At 51.7% G+C, this 17,438-nt stretch overlaps 1 protein-coding gene across 1 annotated transcript in view; it reads right to left on the bottom strand.

Moving 5' to 3' along the window:
* The window catches only part of LOC140724060 (WD repeat-containing protein 26-like), a 168,244-nt gene that overhangs the window by 75,313 nt on the left and 75,493 nt on the right, over positions 1 to 17,438 (bottom strand).

The following is a 17,438-nucleotide window of genomic DNA, read 5'->3' on the forward strand; positions in this document are numbered from 1 at the left end:
CAATCACGGGGCAGCAACTCAATGCATCAGAGCACGCAGACACGGTCAGGAGGTTCAGTTGTTGTTCAGACCGAACATCAGAACGGGGAAGAAATGTGATCTGAGTGACTTTGACCCTGGAATGATTGTTGGTGCCAGACGAGGTGGTTTGAGTATCTCAGAAACTGCTGATCTCCTGGGATTTTCACACACAACAGTCTCTAGAGTTTACAGAGAATGGTGTGAAAAATAAAAATCATCCAGTGAACGGCAGTTCTGTGGGTGGAAACACCTTGTTAATGAGAGAGGTCGGAGGAGAATGGCCAGACTGGTTCACGCTGACAGACTGGAAGGTGACAGTGACTCAGATACCCACACGTTACAACAGTGGTGTGGAGAAGAGCATCTCTGAACACACAACACGTTGAACATTGAAGTGGATGGGCCACAGCAGCAGAAGACCCCTCGGGGTTCCGCTCCTGTTCCGAACAGAGTGGCCACAGACTACACAACAGTTGGCACTCGCAAGCCTCTGCAGATGTACCGTGGAGAGCATTCTAACCGGCTGCATCACCGCGTGGTACGGGGTGGGGGGGAAGGACGCTCCACAGGGTCAGAATAAACTGCAGTAAGTTGTAAACTCAGCCAGCTCCATCACAGCACTGGCCTCCCAGCAACCAGGACACCTTCAAAACACAAAGCCTCAACAGGCAGCGTCCATCACTAAGGACCCCCATCACCCAGGACGTGCCCTCTCCTCATTGCTACCATCGGGGAGGAGGTACAGGAGCCTGAAGACACACACTCAGCGATTCAGGAACAGCTTCTTCCCCTCTGCCATCAGGGAGGGGGTACAGGAGCCTGAAGACACACACTCAGCGATTCAGGAACAGCTTCTTCCCCTCTGTCATCAGGGAGGAGGTACAGGAGCCTGAAGACACACACTCAACGATTCAGGAACAGCTTCTTCCCCTTTGCCATCAGGGAGGAGGTACAGGAGCCTGAAGACACACACTCAACGATTCAGGAACAGCTTCTTCCCCTCTGCCATCAGGGAGGGGGTACAGGAGCCTGAAGGCACACACTCAGCGATTCAGGAACAGCTTCTTCCCCTCTGCCATCAGGGAGGGGGTACAGGAGCCTGAAGACACACACTCAGCGATTCAGGAACAGCTTCTTCCCCTCTGTCATCAGGGAGGAGGTACAGGAGCCTGAAGACACACACTCAACGATTCAGGAACAGCTTCTTCCCCTTTGCCATCAGGGAGGAGGTACAGGAGCCTGAAGACACACACTCAACGATTCAGGAACAGCTTCTTCCCCTCTGCCATCAGGGAGGAGGTACAGGAGCCTGAAGACACACACTCAACGATTCAGGAACAGCTTCTCCCCCTCTGCCATCAGGGAGGAGGTACAGGAGCCTAAAGACACACACTCAGCGATTCAGGAACAGCTCCTTCCCCTCTGCCATCAGGGAGGGGGTACAGGAGCCTGAAGGCACACACTCAGCGATTCAGGAACAGCTTCTCCCCCTCTGCCATCACGGAGGAGGTACAGGAGCCTGAAGACACACACTCAGCGATTCAGGAACAGCTTCTCCCCCTCTGCCATCAGGGAGGAGGTACAGGAGCCTGAAGACACACACTCAACGATTCAGGAACAGCTTCTCCCCCTCTGCCATCAGGGAGGAGGTACAGGAGCCTGAAGACACACACTCAACGATTCAGGAACAGCTTCTTCCCCTCTGCCATCGGGGAGGAGGTACAGGAGCCTGAAGACACACACTCAACGATTCAGGAACAGCTTCTTCCCCTCTGCCATCAGGGAGGAGGTACAGGGGCCTGAAGACACACACTCAACGATTCAGGAACAGCTTCTTCCCCTCTGCCATCAGGGAGGGGATACAGGAGCCTGAAGACACACACTCAACGATTCAGGAACAGCTTCTTCCCCTCTGCCATCAGGGAGGAGGTACAGGAGCCTGAAGACACACACTCAGCGATTCAGGAACAGCTTCTTTCCCTCTGCCATCAGATTTCTGAATGGACATTGAACCCATGAACTCCACCTCACTATATTTTACCCTCTTTTTTTGCACTTCTTAAATATATATAAAAAGAAAATTAAATACTTCTGACTGTAAATTACAACTTTTATGATATTTTGCATTGTGCTACTGCCATGTAACAACAGATATCCTGAGCTATGCCAGAGATAGTAAAGCTGATTCAGATTTCGCTCCACAGATGCTGCCTGACCCTCCGGCCTTTCTGTGGCCACACCCATTCTAATATCTGTCTTGCTTCATATATCCGGGCTGATGAGGGTACGAATGCTGCCCCACCCTGTCTATTGGAGTCATTGCCCTCAGGCATCCTCGGACTTGTTGAAGGTTGTTCAGCGAGCGTCCAGTGGGCCGAGGAAACACTCCAAAGATGATCAGACTGAACAAATTCCACGTTGCATCGAAAAACATTGCACCCAGTAGATACACCCGAAGGAAGTCTGTTCCAGAGGGAGCTTGATGTGGAGAGTCTAGGACCAGAGGACACAGATAGAGTGGATGTGGAGAGGATGTTTCCTATAGTGGGGGAGTCTAGGACCAGAGGACACAGATAGAGTGGATGTGGAGAGGATGTTTCCTATAGTGGGGGAGTCTGGGACCAGAGGACACAGATAGAGTGGATGTGGAGAGGATGTTTCCTATCGTGGGGGTGTCTAGGACCAGAGGACACAGATAGAGTGGATGTGGAGAGGATGTTTCCTATAGTGGGGAGTCTAGGACCAGAGGACACAGATAGAGTGGATGTGGAGAGGATGTTTCCTATAGTGGGGGAGTCTAGGACCAGAGGACACAGATAGAGTGGATGTGGAGAGGATGTTTCTTATAGTGGGGGAGTCTGGGACCAGAGGACACAGATAGAGTGGATGTGGAGAGGATGTTTCCTATCGTGGGGGTGTCTAGGACCAGAGGACACAGATAGAGTGGATGTGGAGAGGATGTTTCCTATAGTGGGGGAGTCTAGGACCAGAGGACACAGATAGAGTGGATGTGGAGAGGATGTTTCCTATAGTGGGGGAGTCTGGGACCAGAGGACACAGATAGAGTGGATGTGGAGAGGATGTTTCCTATCGTGGGGGTGTCTAGGACCAGAGGACACAGATAGAGTGGATGTGGAGAGGATGTTTCCTATAGTGGGGAGTCTAGGACCAGAGGACACAGATAGAGTGGATGTGGAGAGGATGTTTCCTATAGTGGGGGAGTCTAGGACCAGAGGACACAGATAGAGTGGATGTGGAGAGGATGTTTCCTATAGTGGGGGAGTCTAGGACCAGAGGACACAGATAGAGTGGATGTGGAGGGGATGCTTCCTATAGTGGGGGAGTCTAGGACCAGAGGACACAGAGAGAGTGGATGTGGAGAGGATGTTTCCTATAGTGGGGAGTCTAGGACCAGAGGACACAGATAGAGTGGATGTGGAGAGGATGTTTCCTATAGTGGGGGAGTCTAGGACCAGAGGACACAGATAGAGTGGATGTGGAGAGGATGTTTCCTATAGTGGGGGAGTCTAGGACCAGAGGACACAGATAGAGTGGATGTGGAGGGGATGCTTCCTATAGTGGGGGAGTCTAGGACCAGAGGACACAGATAGAGTGGATGTGGAGGGGATGTTTCCTATAGTGGGGGAGTCTAGGACCAGAGGACACAGATAGAGTGGATGTGGAGGGGATGCTTCCTATAGTGGGGGAGTCTAGGACCAGAGGACACAGATAGAGTGGATGTGGAGAGGATGTTTCCTATAGTGGGGGAGTCTAGGACCAGAGGACACAGATAGAGTGGATGAGGAGAGGATGTTTCCTATAGTGGGGGAGTCTAGGACCAGAGGACACAGATAGAGTGGATGTGGAGGGGATGTTTCCTATAGTGGGGTGTCTAGGACCAGAGGACACAGATAGAGTGGATGTGGAGGGGATGTTTCCTATAGTGGGGGAGTCTAGGACCAGAGGACACAGATAGAGTGGATGTGGAGGGGATGTTTCCTATAGTGGGGGAGTCTAGGACCAGAGGACACAGATAGAGTGGATGTGGAGAGGATGTTTCCTATAGTGGGGGAGTCTAGGACCAGAGGACACAGATAGAGTGGATGTGGAGGGGATGCTTCCTATAGTAGGGGAGTCTAGGACCAGAGGACACAGATAGAGTGGATGTGGAGGGGATGTTTCCTATAGTGGGGTGTCTAGGACCAGAGGACACAGATAGAGTGGATGTGGAGGGGATGTTTCCTATAGTGGGGGAGTCTAGGACCAGAGGACACAGATAGAGTGGATGTGGAGGGGATGTTTCCTATAGTGGGGGAGTCTAGGACCAGAGGACACAGATAGAGTGGATGTGGAGGGGATGTTTCCTATAGTGGGGGAGTCTAGGACCAGAGGACACAGATAGAGTGGATGTGGAGGGGATGTTTCCTATAGTGGGGGAGTCTAGGACCTGATGACACAGATAGAGTGGATGTGGAGAAGATGTTTCCTATAGTGGGGGAGTCTAGGACCAGAGGGCACAGATAGAGTCGATGTAGAGAGGATGCTTCCTATAGTGGAGGAGTCTAGGACCAGAGGTAACAGCCACAGAATAAAAGGATGTCTCTTTAGAACGGAGATGAGGAGGAATTTATTTCGCTAGGTGGTGGTTAATCTGGTGAATCTTGATTACTAAGGGCATCAAAGATTATGGGGAGAAGGCAGAAGGATGGGGCTGAGAGTGACAGTACATCAACCGTTATAAATGACGCTGCTTCTATGCAGAACGGCCTGGAGGAGAGATCTGGGGCATGGTGTTAAAGATACCAACAGTGCTGAGCAGTTGGGAAGACACCTGCTGACCCTGGTAGCAGCTCTAATGAGGACACGGCAGTGCTGTGCCATATGTTGGTTATTAATGCAGCACAGGAGCACCCCGACGCCCGCTGCCAGTCGCTCTCGAGTTGGAGGGCTGGAGGAAGATGTACTCCTCCCCCTGACCCTGACACTCAGCTGTTTGGATTCAGAGCGCTTGCACAAGGACCAAGGTGGCCAACTAACAGTGGAATCTAAAACACAGAACATTTCAGCACAGTACAGGCCTTTCAGCCCTCAATGTCGTGCCAACCTTTTGACCTATTCCACATCAATCTAACCCTCTTTGTGCCATGGACCAATACAATTCAACAAGGGGTTCGTGGCCCTGAGTGATCTAACCCTCCTCTCCTATATAGACCTCAAGTTTTCTATCCTCCATGTGCCTGACGAAGAGTCTCTTAAATACCCCTGATGTACCTGCATCTGCCATCACCCACCACTCTGTGTACAGGACTTACCCCTAACCCCCTTGATAAGAGCGAGTGGAGAGGACCGGGGGCATAGCCTCAGAATAGAGGGATGTCCATTTCGAACAGAGAGGAGGAGGGATTTCATTAGCTGGTAGTGGTGAATCTGCGGAATTCCTTCCCACAGGTGGCTGTGGAGGCCAAATCATTAAAAGAGGAGGTTGATGGGTTCCTGATTACTCAGGGCATTGAAGATTACTGGGAGTAAGCAGAAGAATGGGGTTGAGAGGGATAATAAATCAGCCATGTTGGAATGGTGGAGCAGTCTTGATGGGCCAAATGGCCTGCTCCTGTTCCTATATCTTATGGTCATACTCTCCTCTCATCACCTTAAATTATGGCTCCTTGTATTAGCCATTTCTGCCCCGGGAAAAAAATTGCTGCCTGTCATTCAATTTAAGCATTTTGTACACATTTTTCAGGTCAACTCTCATCCTCCTTTGCTCCAAAGAGAAAAAACATCACTTGCTGAAACCTATCTTCAGAAGATAGGAATTTAATCCAGACAGCATCCTGCTGAATCTCCTGTGCACCCTCTCTAATCCAGGCAGCATCCTGGTGAATCTCCTCTGCACCCTCTCTAATCCAGGCAGCATCCTGGTATATCTCCTCTGCACCCTCTCTAATCCAGACAGCATCCTGGTGAATCTCCTCTGCACCCTCTCTAATCCAGGCAGCATCTTGGTGAATCTCCTCTGCACCCTCTCTAATCCAGCCAGCATCCTGGTGAATCTCCTCTGCACCCTCTCTAATCCAGGCGGCATCCTGGTGTATCTCTTCTGCACCCTCTCTAATCCAGGCAGCATCCTGGTGAATCTCCTCTGCACCCTCTCTAATCCAGGCAGCATCCTGGTGAATCTCCTCTGCACCCTCTCTAATCCAGGCAGCATCCTGGTGAATCTCCTCTGCACCCGCTCTAATCAAGTTCAAGTTGCTCTTATTGTCATTTTGACCATAAGCTGCTGGTACAGTACACAGTAAAAAAGAAACAACGTTCCTCCAAGACCCTGATGCTACATGAAACAACACAACACCACACTAGACTACGTAAAACAACATAAAAACTGCACTAGACTACAGACCTGCACAGGACTACATAAAGTGCACAAAGTAGTGCAGAGCAGTGCAATAATTAATATTCTCTGCACCCTCTCGAAAGCTTCCACATCCTTCCTTTAATGAGATGTTCAGCACTGAAAACAATGCTCCAAGTGTGGTGTAATCAGGGTTTCTGCAAGAGTCTGCAAAAGTTGCGGATTCATTGTGGTTTCCAGTCCTGATGCAGGGTATCGACTTGTAGGCCCAAACGGCCAAAGTCTGCTCCCACTTTGTCAGGTACACCCGTACACCTCGTTAATGCAAATGTCTCATCAGCCAATCATGTGGCAGCAAATCACGAGGTGTAAAAGCACGCAGACACGGTCAAGAGGTTCAGTTGTGGTTCAGACCAAACATCAGAATGGGGAAGAAATGTGATGCAAGTGATCCAAGAGGGCGGAGGAGAGTGGCCAGACTGGGTCACGCTGACAGTCACTCAGATAACCACACGTTACAACGGTGGTGTGCAGAAGAGCATCTCTGAACACACAACACGTTGAACCCTGAAGTGGAGGGGCCACAGCAGCAGAGACCCCTCCGGGTTCCACTCCTGTTCCTAACAGAGTGGCCACTGAGTGAGCCTCCTTCAGCCCCCCCCCGGCAGAAGCTGCTTGACTCACTCAGTTCCTCTACCGGATTCCATCGTCTGCAGTCTCTCACGTATCAACACTATCAAACAGACTTGCAGCAAATGACAATTGTATAATTTATTCAGCTGTGAGGAATAAACACGGGGTTAACACAGACACACGCACACAGACTAATTAGGATCGGCCACATGCAGAAACATCGATGTGAGCCGGTCCAGTGCACACCGCTCTCCTCTTCCAGAGAAACCTCCTTGGGCAGAGGACGGTGAATTCATTGCCAGCGATGGTTTTGGAGGCCAAGTCATTGGGTATACTTGACAGACATACTTTATCGATCCCAAGGGAAAATGCGTTTCGTTACAGCCACGCCAACCAAGAATCGTGTAGAAATATAGCAATATAAAACCATAAATAATTAATTAATAATAAGTAAATCATGCCAAGCAGAAATAAGTCCAGGACCAGCCTATTGGCTCAGGGTGTCTGACACTCCAAGGGAGGAGTTGTAAAGTTTGATGGCCACAGGCAGGATTGACTTCCTATGACGCTCAGTGTTACATCTCGGTGGAATGACTCTGGCTGAATGTACTCCTGTGCCTAACCAGTACATTATGGAGTGGATGGGAGACATTGTCCAAGATGGCATGCAACTTGGACAGCATCCTCTTTTCAGACACCACCGTCAGAGAGTCCAGTTCCACCCCCACAACATCACTGGCTTTACGAATGAGTTTGTTGATTCTGTTGGTGTCTGCTACCCTCAGCCTGCTGCCCCAGCACACAACAGCAAACATGATAGCACTGGCCACCACAGCCTCGTAGAACATCCTCAGCATCGTCCCGCAGATGTTAAAGGACCGCAGTCTCCTCAGGAAATATAGATATCTCTGACCCTTCTTGTAGACAGCCTCAGTGGTCTTTGACCAGTTTATTGTCAATTTGAATCCCCAGGTATTTGTAATCCTCCACCATGTCCACACTGACCCCTTGGATGGAAACAGGGGTAGAGCAGAGGCTGCCAGGTTCTTGATTAGTCAGGATGTCACAGGTTATGGGGAGAAGGCAGGAGAATGGCATTGAGAGGGACAACAAATCAGCCATGGTGGATTGTTGGGCTGAGTGGCCTAATTTTGCTCTGTATTATGGTGTTCCAACTTGACAGGATGGTCAGGAGAGCACAGACTATGCCTGCCTTGTCTTTCTAGATTGGGGCGTCGAATTGAAGTGTCAGGTTGCAACTGTGGTTAGGTCGTACTGGAGTGGTGCGCCGGGAGGGTGCAGAGGGGATTTACTGTGATGTTGGCTGGTTAGTTATGGGGAGAGACTGGAGAGGAGACGGCTGAGGGGCGACCTGACATAAGAGGCATCGACAATGAGACATAGGAGCAGAATTAGGCCATTTGGCCCATCGAGCCTGGCATTTGATCATAGGTGATTTATTGTTCCCCTCGACCCCATTTCCTACTTTCCTACACTTGGTGGGAGTGGGGAGGGAAAGATCATTCGGGTGGGGGGGAAAGCTCATTCGGGTGGGGGGAAAAGCATTTGGGTGGGGAGGAAAAGCTCATTAGGGTGGGGGGAAAGCTCATTCGGGTGGGGGGAAGCTCATTAGGGTGGGGGGGAAGCTCATTCGGGTGGGGAGGGGGCAGTACACACGCTCCTGTGGGCAAGAAGGTTGAGAACTTTTGATGCAGATCTACAGGCTCCCCTGGGTCCAATCACATGGACGGCAAGGCCTAGATAGCCCAGCAGTTCCTCTGCTTCCTCAGGAGGTTACAGTGGTCCCATCTGACCCTCACTAGTTTTTATGAGTGCACTGTCCTGTCTGGAATCATCACGTCTCTGTACAGTAACCGACTGAAAGTACCTGCAGAGGGTTGTGGACATCGCAGAAAGCAGCCTCCCCTCCACGGAATCTGCCACAGTAAAGCAGCCCACATTATCAACGAGCCCACCCTCTCGACACATTCTCTCCCCTTTCCCAACTGGGCAGGGGACCCAAAAGCCGAAAAGCACGCAGCACCAGGTTCAGGGGCTGCTTCTGTCCCACCGCTAGAGAACTACTGAGTGAAGAGATGGTCGCTTGGCATCGCAATCGGTCTCATGCCAGATTCAGATTATCAGCTGCACATCGAATGTGTCGGTTGCATTAACAACCAGCACCCAAAGGTGGCAAGTGTCGCCCACCCGTTCCGGTGCATGCCCACGACGCTCAGCAGCAAAACAAGCCCGTTCCTCCCTCCCATACAAACACAACCCCAGGATAAGCCGTCTTTGGCCTCCAGCAGACTTGAACCTCACTTTGTCTGTAACTGTGACACGACCTCCTGCATTCTGTTATTGTTTGTCACTGTTCTGTCTCAATCCCCTGCTGCAACTGTCCCTCCCTCTCTCTCTGAACATCAGAACGGGGAAGAACTGTGATCTAAGCGACTTTGAGAGCGTAATGACGGCTGGCGCCAGACGGGGTGGTTGGATCTCCTGGGATTTTCACCCACAACAGTTTACACTGAGAATGGTGGGAAACGGAAAACAAAAAATCCAGTAAGCGGCAATTCTGTTGTGAAAATGGCTTGTTAATGAGAGAGGTCCCGGTTCAAGCTGACAGGCCACGCATTACAATACTGGTGTGCAGCAGAGCCTCTCGGAATACCAGAACTTTGAGGCAATGCAAACAAAGACACTACCAGAGACAATAGAATCCTTAAATTTACAGACAGTTGCTGGAGAAAGTCAAAGTTACAAACGGGGAATGCGATAGAGGCATTCGCTGCGGACAGGGTTGGGAAATAGGCTTCAATCTGTTTGGTTTTAGCTTTGGAGACCTGCGAGGGGCAGGAATGGAGGCCACAGAGTTAGAGCTGGTAACCTGAGATAACGGCGCACTTTTCACAACTTATCTGAAGGGAACTTCAGCTCAGCCGGGATCGGCCCCAGAGAAGTCAGGACAGTGAGAGGCGATCAAGTGGCGACAGTGGGTCACTATCTACATCAGCATGTTGCTGAGGACAGTGTGTGAATCAAAATCAGGAGCTGGGCCGCAGATAGATTCTGCGAACACGGGAGGAGTGGGTCAATCCCCCCCTCCTCCCCTCAGTGACAAGCAACCTGCAGGAGGCACTCAGCAGATCAACAAGCATCTGAAGAGGGCAAGAGAATTGCCAAAGCTTTGGGTCAAAATCCTACATCAGGGCACAAGATGCAGCTCAGACTGCACGTTGCTCTAGATCTGGGGGCCACGGACCCCTCGGTTAATGGTAAGGTTGGGATGTCCTGCTCTGGACCGGGCTTCTGCAGTCTCTGTGTATTCGTTCCCCTCATCTGCTGCTCACAGCCCATCTGTCACATTCTACACCCTCTCACATCTTTGTTTAGGAGAATTCTTCGGATTAGCAATGTCTCCTCTTCCAAAATTTAGTTCCACCGATTCAGGATTAAAATTGAATTTCAGAGACTGACTTCAATGTGCAAACACGGTTGAAGTGCAAATATGGAGCTCGTGACCGACTGCGAATTGCCACTGATCTCAGAGTTAATATTTAACCTGACTTCCATCGCGACGTGCATTAGAAAAATCCAAATTCCTATCAAGCGCTTCCTGGACTCATTCCCGAGGGGCTGGTTCTGATTTTCTGTCTCGAGTTGTCAGGCAAGCTTCAAAGCTGGATCGCTCCAGCCCTTCAATGCCCGACAAAAATCACTGAAACTTCCACAGTCCTGGTGTGTGCAATCTCTCATAAATTAGCACTTCACACCCGGACCGGGATTATATTTAATCACTGAAACTTCCACAGTCCTGGTGTGTGCAATCTCTCATAAATTAACACTTCACACCCGGACCGGGATTATATTTAATCACTGAAACTTCCACAGTCCTGGTGTGTGCAATCTCTCATAAATTAGCACTTCACACCCGGACCGGGATTATATTTAATCACTGAAACTTCCACAATCCTGGTGTGTGCAATCTCTCATAAATTAGCACTTCACACCCGGACCGGGATTATATTTAATCACTGAAACTTCCACAGTCCTGGTGTGTGCAATCTCTCATAAATTAGCACTTCACACCCGGACCGGGATTATATTTACCAAGTGCACGTCGAAACGTACAGTCAAAAATATCGCTTACACTGACAACCAACAACCGGAAGCACTGTAGTTGAAGGGCCTGAGGCATTGTTGAGGGTCCCGACCATCCATCCCACAGTCTCTCTGACCCAGTACCGTCAGGAAGGAGGTACAGGTGCAACAGGACTGGACTGGACTGCCAGACTGGGTAACAGCTTCTTCACTCAGGCTCTGAGATGAATGAATACCATTCCTTTTTATTCTGGCATCTTCCGCCTTCCATCCTAGTCCTGATGAAGGGTCTCGGCCTGAAAAGTCCACTGTGTACTCATTTCCATAGACACTGCCTGACCTGCTGAGTTCCTGCAGCATTTTGTTGATGAACGCCCTGTCACCTCCGAGGTCTGGTTACCAGGACAATGTAATTGTACTTGCCTCTGGCAGTTCATTCCATGTACCCACCAGCTTCTGACTGAAGCTGTTGCCCCACAGGACCCTTTCAAATTTGCCCCCAATCATAAAATTACACTCTATGAGTGCGCGTTCCATCAATCCTTATGTGCCCTGTCATATGACGTGGGCGATCTTAGTCTATCCATGACCAGCAATTGTTTTTGGCAAATTTTTCTACAAAGTGGTTTGCCATTGCCTTCTTCCGGGCAGGGTGTTACATCACACTTTTACATCAGGAACGACCCATCACACGGGACACGTCCTCATCACACTGTTACATCAGGAACGACCCATCACCCGGGACAGCTCCTCATCACACTGTTACATCAGGAACGACCCATCACCCGGGACACGTCCTCATCACACTGTTACACCAGGAACGACCCATCACCCGTGACATCTCCTCATCACACAGTTACATCAGGAACGACCCATCACCCGGGACATCTCCTCATCACACTGTTACATCAGGAACGACCCATCACCCGTGACATCTCCTCATCACACTGTTACATCAGGAACGACCCATCACCCGGGACACGTCCTCATCACACTGTTACATCAGGAACGACCCATCACCCGGGACAGCTCCTCATCACACTGTTACACCAGGAACGACCCATCACACGTGACATCTCCTCATCACACTGTTACATCAGGAACGACCCATCACCCGGGACACGTCCTCATCACACTGTTACATCAGGAACGACCCATCACCCGGGACACCTCCTCATCACACTGTTACATCAGGAACGACCCATCACCCGGGACACGTCCTCATCACACTGTTACATCAGGAACAACCCATCACCTGGGACATCTCCTCATCACACTGTTACATCAGGAACGACCCATCACCCGGGACACGTCCTCATCACACTGTTACATCAGGAACGACCCATCACCCGGGACACGTCCTCATCACACTGTTACATCAGGAACGACCCATCACCCAGGACATCTCCTCATCACACTGTTACATCAGGAACGACCCATCACCCGGGACAGCTCCTAATCACACTGTTAGATCAGGAACGACCCATCACCCGGGACATCTCCTCATCACACTGTTACATCAGGAACGACCCATCACCCGGGACAGCTCCTCATCACACTGTTACATCAGGAACGACCCATCACCCGGGACATCTCGTCATCACACTGTTACATCAGGAACGACCCATCACCCGGGACAGCTCCTCATCACACTGTTACATCAGGAACGACCCATCACTCGGGACAGCTCCTCATCACACTGTTACATCAGGAACGACCCATCACCCGGGACAGCTCCTCATCACACTGTTACATCAGGAACGACCCATCACCCGGGACAGCTCCTCATCGCACTGTTACATCAGGAACGACCCATCACCCGGGACATCTCCTCATCACACTGTTACATCAGGAACGACCCATCACCCGGGACACGTCCTCATCACACTGTTACATCAGGAACGACCCATCACCCGGGACATCTCCTCATCACACTGTTACATCAGGAACGACCCATCACCCGGGACACGTCCTCATCACACTGTTACATCAGGAACGACCCATCACCCGGGACAGCTCCTCATCACACTGTTACATCAGGAACGACCCATCACCCGGGACATCTTCCCATCACACTGTTACATCAGGAACGACCCATCACCCGGGACACATCCTCATCACACTGTTACATCAGGAACGACCCATCACACGGGACATCTCCTCATCACACTGTTACATCAGGAACGACCCATCACCCGGGACAGCTCCTCATCACACTGTTACATCAGGAACGACCCATCACCCGGGACACGTCCTCATCACACTGTTACATCAGGAACGACCCATCACCCGGGACATCTCCTCATCACACTGTTACATCAGGAACGACCCATCACCTGGGACACGTCCTCATCACACTGTTACATCAGGAACGACCCATCACCCGGGACACGTCCTCATCACACAGTTCCATCAGGAACGACCCATCACCCGGGACACGTCCTCATCACACTGTTACATCAGGAACGACCCATCACCCGGGACAGCTCCTCATCACACTGTTACATCAGGAACGACCCATCACCCGGGACATCTCCTCATCACACTGTTACATCAGGAACGACCCATCACCCGGGACACGTCCTCATCACACTGTTACATTAGGAACGACCCATCACCCGGGACACGTCCTCATCACACTGTTACATCAGGAACGACCCATCACCCGGGACACGTCCTCATCACACTGTTACATCAGGAACGACCCATCACCCGGGACAGCTCCTCATCACACTGTTACATCAGGAACGACCCATCACCCGGGACATCTCCTCATCACACTGTTACATCAGGAACGACCCATCACCCGGGACAGCTCCTCATCACACTGTTACATCAGGAACGACCCATCACCCGGGACAGCTCCTCATCACACTGTTACATCAGGAACGACCCATCACCCGGGACAGCTCCTCATCACACTGTTACATCAGGAACGACCCATCACCCGGGACATCTCCTCATCACACTGTTACATCAGGAACGACCCATCACCCGGGACAGCTCCTCATCACACTGTTACATCAGGAACGACCCATCACCCGGGACATCTCCTCATCACACTGTTACATCAGGAACGACCCATCACCCGGGACACATCCTCATCACACTGTTACATCAGGAACGACCCATCACCCGGGACATCTCCTCATCACACTGTTACATCAGGAACGACCCGTCACCCGGGACAGCTCCTCATCACACTGTTACATCAGGAACGACCCGTCACCCGGGACACGTCCTCATCACACTGTTACATCAGGAACGACCCGTCACCCGGGACATCTCCTCATCACACTGTTACATCAGGAACGACCCATCACCCGGGACATCTCCTCATCACACTGTTACATCAGGAACGACCCATCACCCGGGACATCTCCTCATCACACTGTTACATCAGGAACGACCCATCACCCGGGACACGTCCTCATCACACTGTTACATCAGGAACGACCCATCACCCGGGACATCTCCTCATCACACTGTTACATCAGGAACGACCCATCACCCGGGACATCTCCTCATCACACTGTTACATCAGGAACGACCCATCACCCGGGACACGTCCTCATCACACTGTTACATCAGGAACGACCCATCACCCGGGACATCTCCTCATCACACTGTTACATCAGGAACGACCCATCACCCGGGACACCTCCTCATCACACTGTTACATCAGGAACGACCCATCACCCGGGACATCTCCTCATCACACTGTTACATCAGGAACGACCCATCACCCGGGACATCTCCCCATCACACTGTTACATCAGGAACGACCCGTCACCCGGGACATCTTCTCATCACACTGTTACATCAGGAACGACCCGTCACCCGGGACATCTCCCCATCACACTGTTACATCAGGAACGACCCATCACCCGGGACACGTCCCCATCACACTGTTACATCAGGAACGACCCATCACCCGGGACACGTCCCCATCACACTGTTACATCAGGAACGACCCATCACCCGGGACACGTCCCCATCACACTGTTACATCAGGAACGACCCATCTCCCGGGACACCTCCTCATCACACTGTTACATCAGGAACGACCCGTCACCCGGGACATCTCCTCATCACACTGTTACATCAGGAACGACCCATCACCCGGGACACGTCCTCATCACACTGTTACATCAGGAACGATCCGTCACCCGGGACATCTCCTCATCACACTGTTACATCAGGAACGACCCATCACCCGGGACATCTCCTCATCACACTGTTACATCAGGAACGACACGTCACCCGGGACAGCTCCTCATCACACTGTTACATCAGGAACGACACGTCACCCGGGACAGCTCCTCATCACACTGTTACATCAGGAACGACCCCTCACCCGGGACACGTCCTCATCACACTGTTACATCAGGAACGACCCCTCACCCGGGACACGTCCTCATCACACTGTTACATCAGGAACGACCCCTCACCCGGGACATCTCCTCATCACACTGTTACATCAGGAACGACCCATCACCCGGGACATCTCCTCATCACACTGTTACATCAGGAACGACCCATCACCCAGGACACGTCCTCATCACACTGTTACATCAGGAATGACCCATCACCCGGGACACGTCCTCATCACACTGTTACATCAGGAACGACCCATCACCCAGGACACGTCCTCATCACACTGTTACATCAGGAACGACCCATCACCCGGGACATCTCCTCATCACACTGTTACATCAGGAACGACCCATCACCCGGGACATCTCCTCATCACACTGTTCCATCAGGAACGACCCATCACCCGGGACACGTCCTCATCACACTGTTACATCAGGAACGACCCATCACCCGGGACATCTCCTCATCACACTGTTACATCAGGAACGACCCATCACCGGGGACACGTCCTCATCACACTGTTACATCAGGAACGACCCATCACCCGGGACATCTCCTCATCACACTGTTACATCAGGAACGACCCATCACCCGGGACACGTCCTCATCACACTGTTACATCAGGAACGACCCATCACCCGGGACAGCACCTCATCACACTGTTACATCAGGAACGACCCATCACCCGGGACAGCACCTCATCACACTGTTACATCAGGAACGACCCATCACCCGGGACAGCACCTCATCACACTGTTACATCAGGAACGACCCATCACCCGGGACAGCTCCTCATCACACTGTTACATCAGGAACGACCCATCACCCGGGACACGTCCTCATCACACTGTTACATCAGGAACGACCCATCACCCGGGACATCTCCTCATCACACTGTTACATCAGGAACGACCCATCACCCGGGACATCTCCTCATCACACTGTTACATCAGGAACGACCTATCACCCGGGACACGTCCTCATCACACTGTTACATCAGGAACGACCCATCACCCGGGACAGCTCCTCATCACACTGTTACATCAGGAACGACCCATCACCCGGGACAGCTCCTCATCACACTGTTACATCAGGAACGACCCATCACCCGGGACAGCTCCTCATCACACTGTTACATCAGGAACGACCCATCACCCGGGACAGCTCCTCATCACACTGTTACATCAGGAACGACCCATCACCCGGGACACGTCCTCATCACACTGTTACATCAGGAACGACCCATCACCCGGGACAGCTCCTCATCACACTGTTACATCAGGAACGACCCATCACCCGGGACACGTCCTCATCACACTGTTACATCAGGAACGACCCATCACCCGGGACAGCTCCTCATCACACTGTTACATCAGGAACGACCCATCACCCGGGACAGCTCCTCATCACACTGTTACATCAGGAACGACCCATCACCCGGGACACGTCCTCATCACACTGTTACATCAGGAACGACCCATCACCCGGGACACGTCCTCATCACACTGTTACATCAGGAACGACCCATCACCCGGGACAGCTCCTCATCACACTGTTACATCAGGAACGACCCATCACCCGGGACATCTCCTCATCACACTGTTACATCAGGAACGACCCATCACCCGGGACACGTCCTCATCACACTGTTACATCAGGAACGACCCATCACCCGGGACAGCTCCTCATCACACTGTTACATCAGGAACGACCATTCACCCGGGACATCTCCTCATCACACTGTTACATCAGGAACGACCCATCACCCGGGACACGTCCTCATCACACTGTTACATCAGGAACGACCCATCACCCGGGACAGCTCCTCATCACACTGTTACATCAGGAACGACCCATCACCCGGGACAGCTCCTCATCACACTGTTACATCAGGAACGACCCGTCACCCGGGACACGTCCTCATCACACTGTTACATCAGGAACGACC

Source organism: Hemitrygon akajei, unplaced genomic scaffold (genome assembly GCF_048418815.1).
Source record: "Hemitrygon akajei unplaced genomic scaffold, sHemAka1.3 Scf000156, whole genome shotgun sequence".
Lineage (NCBI taxonomy): Eukaryota > Metazoa > Chordata > Chondrichthyes > Myliobatiformes > Dasyatidae > Hemitrygon > Hemitrygon akajei.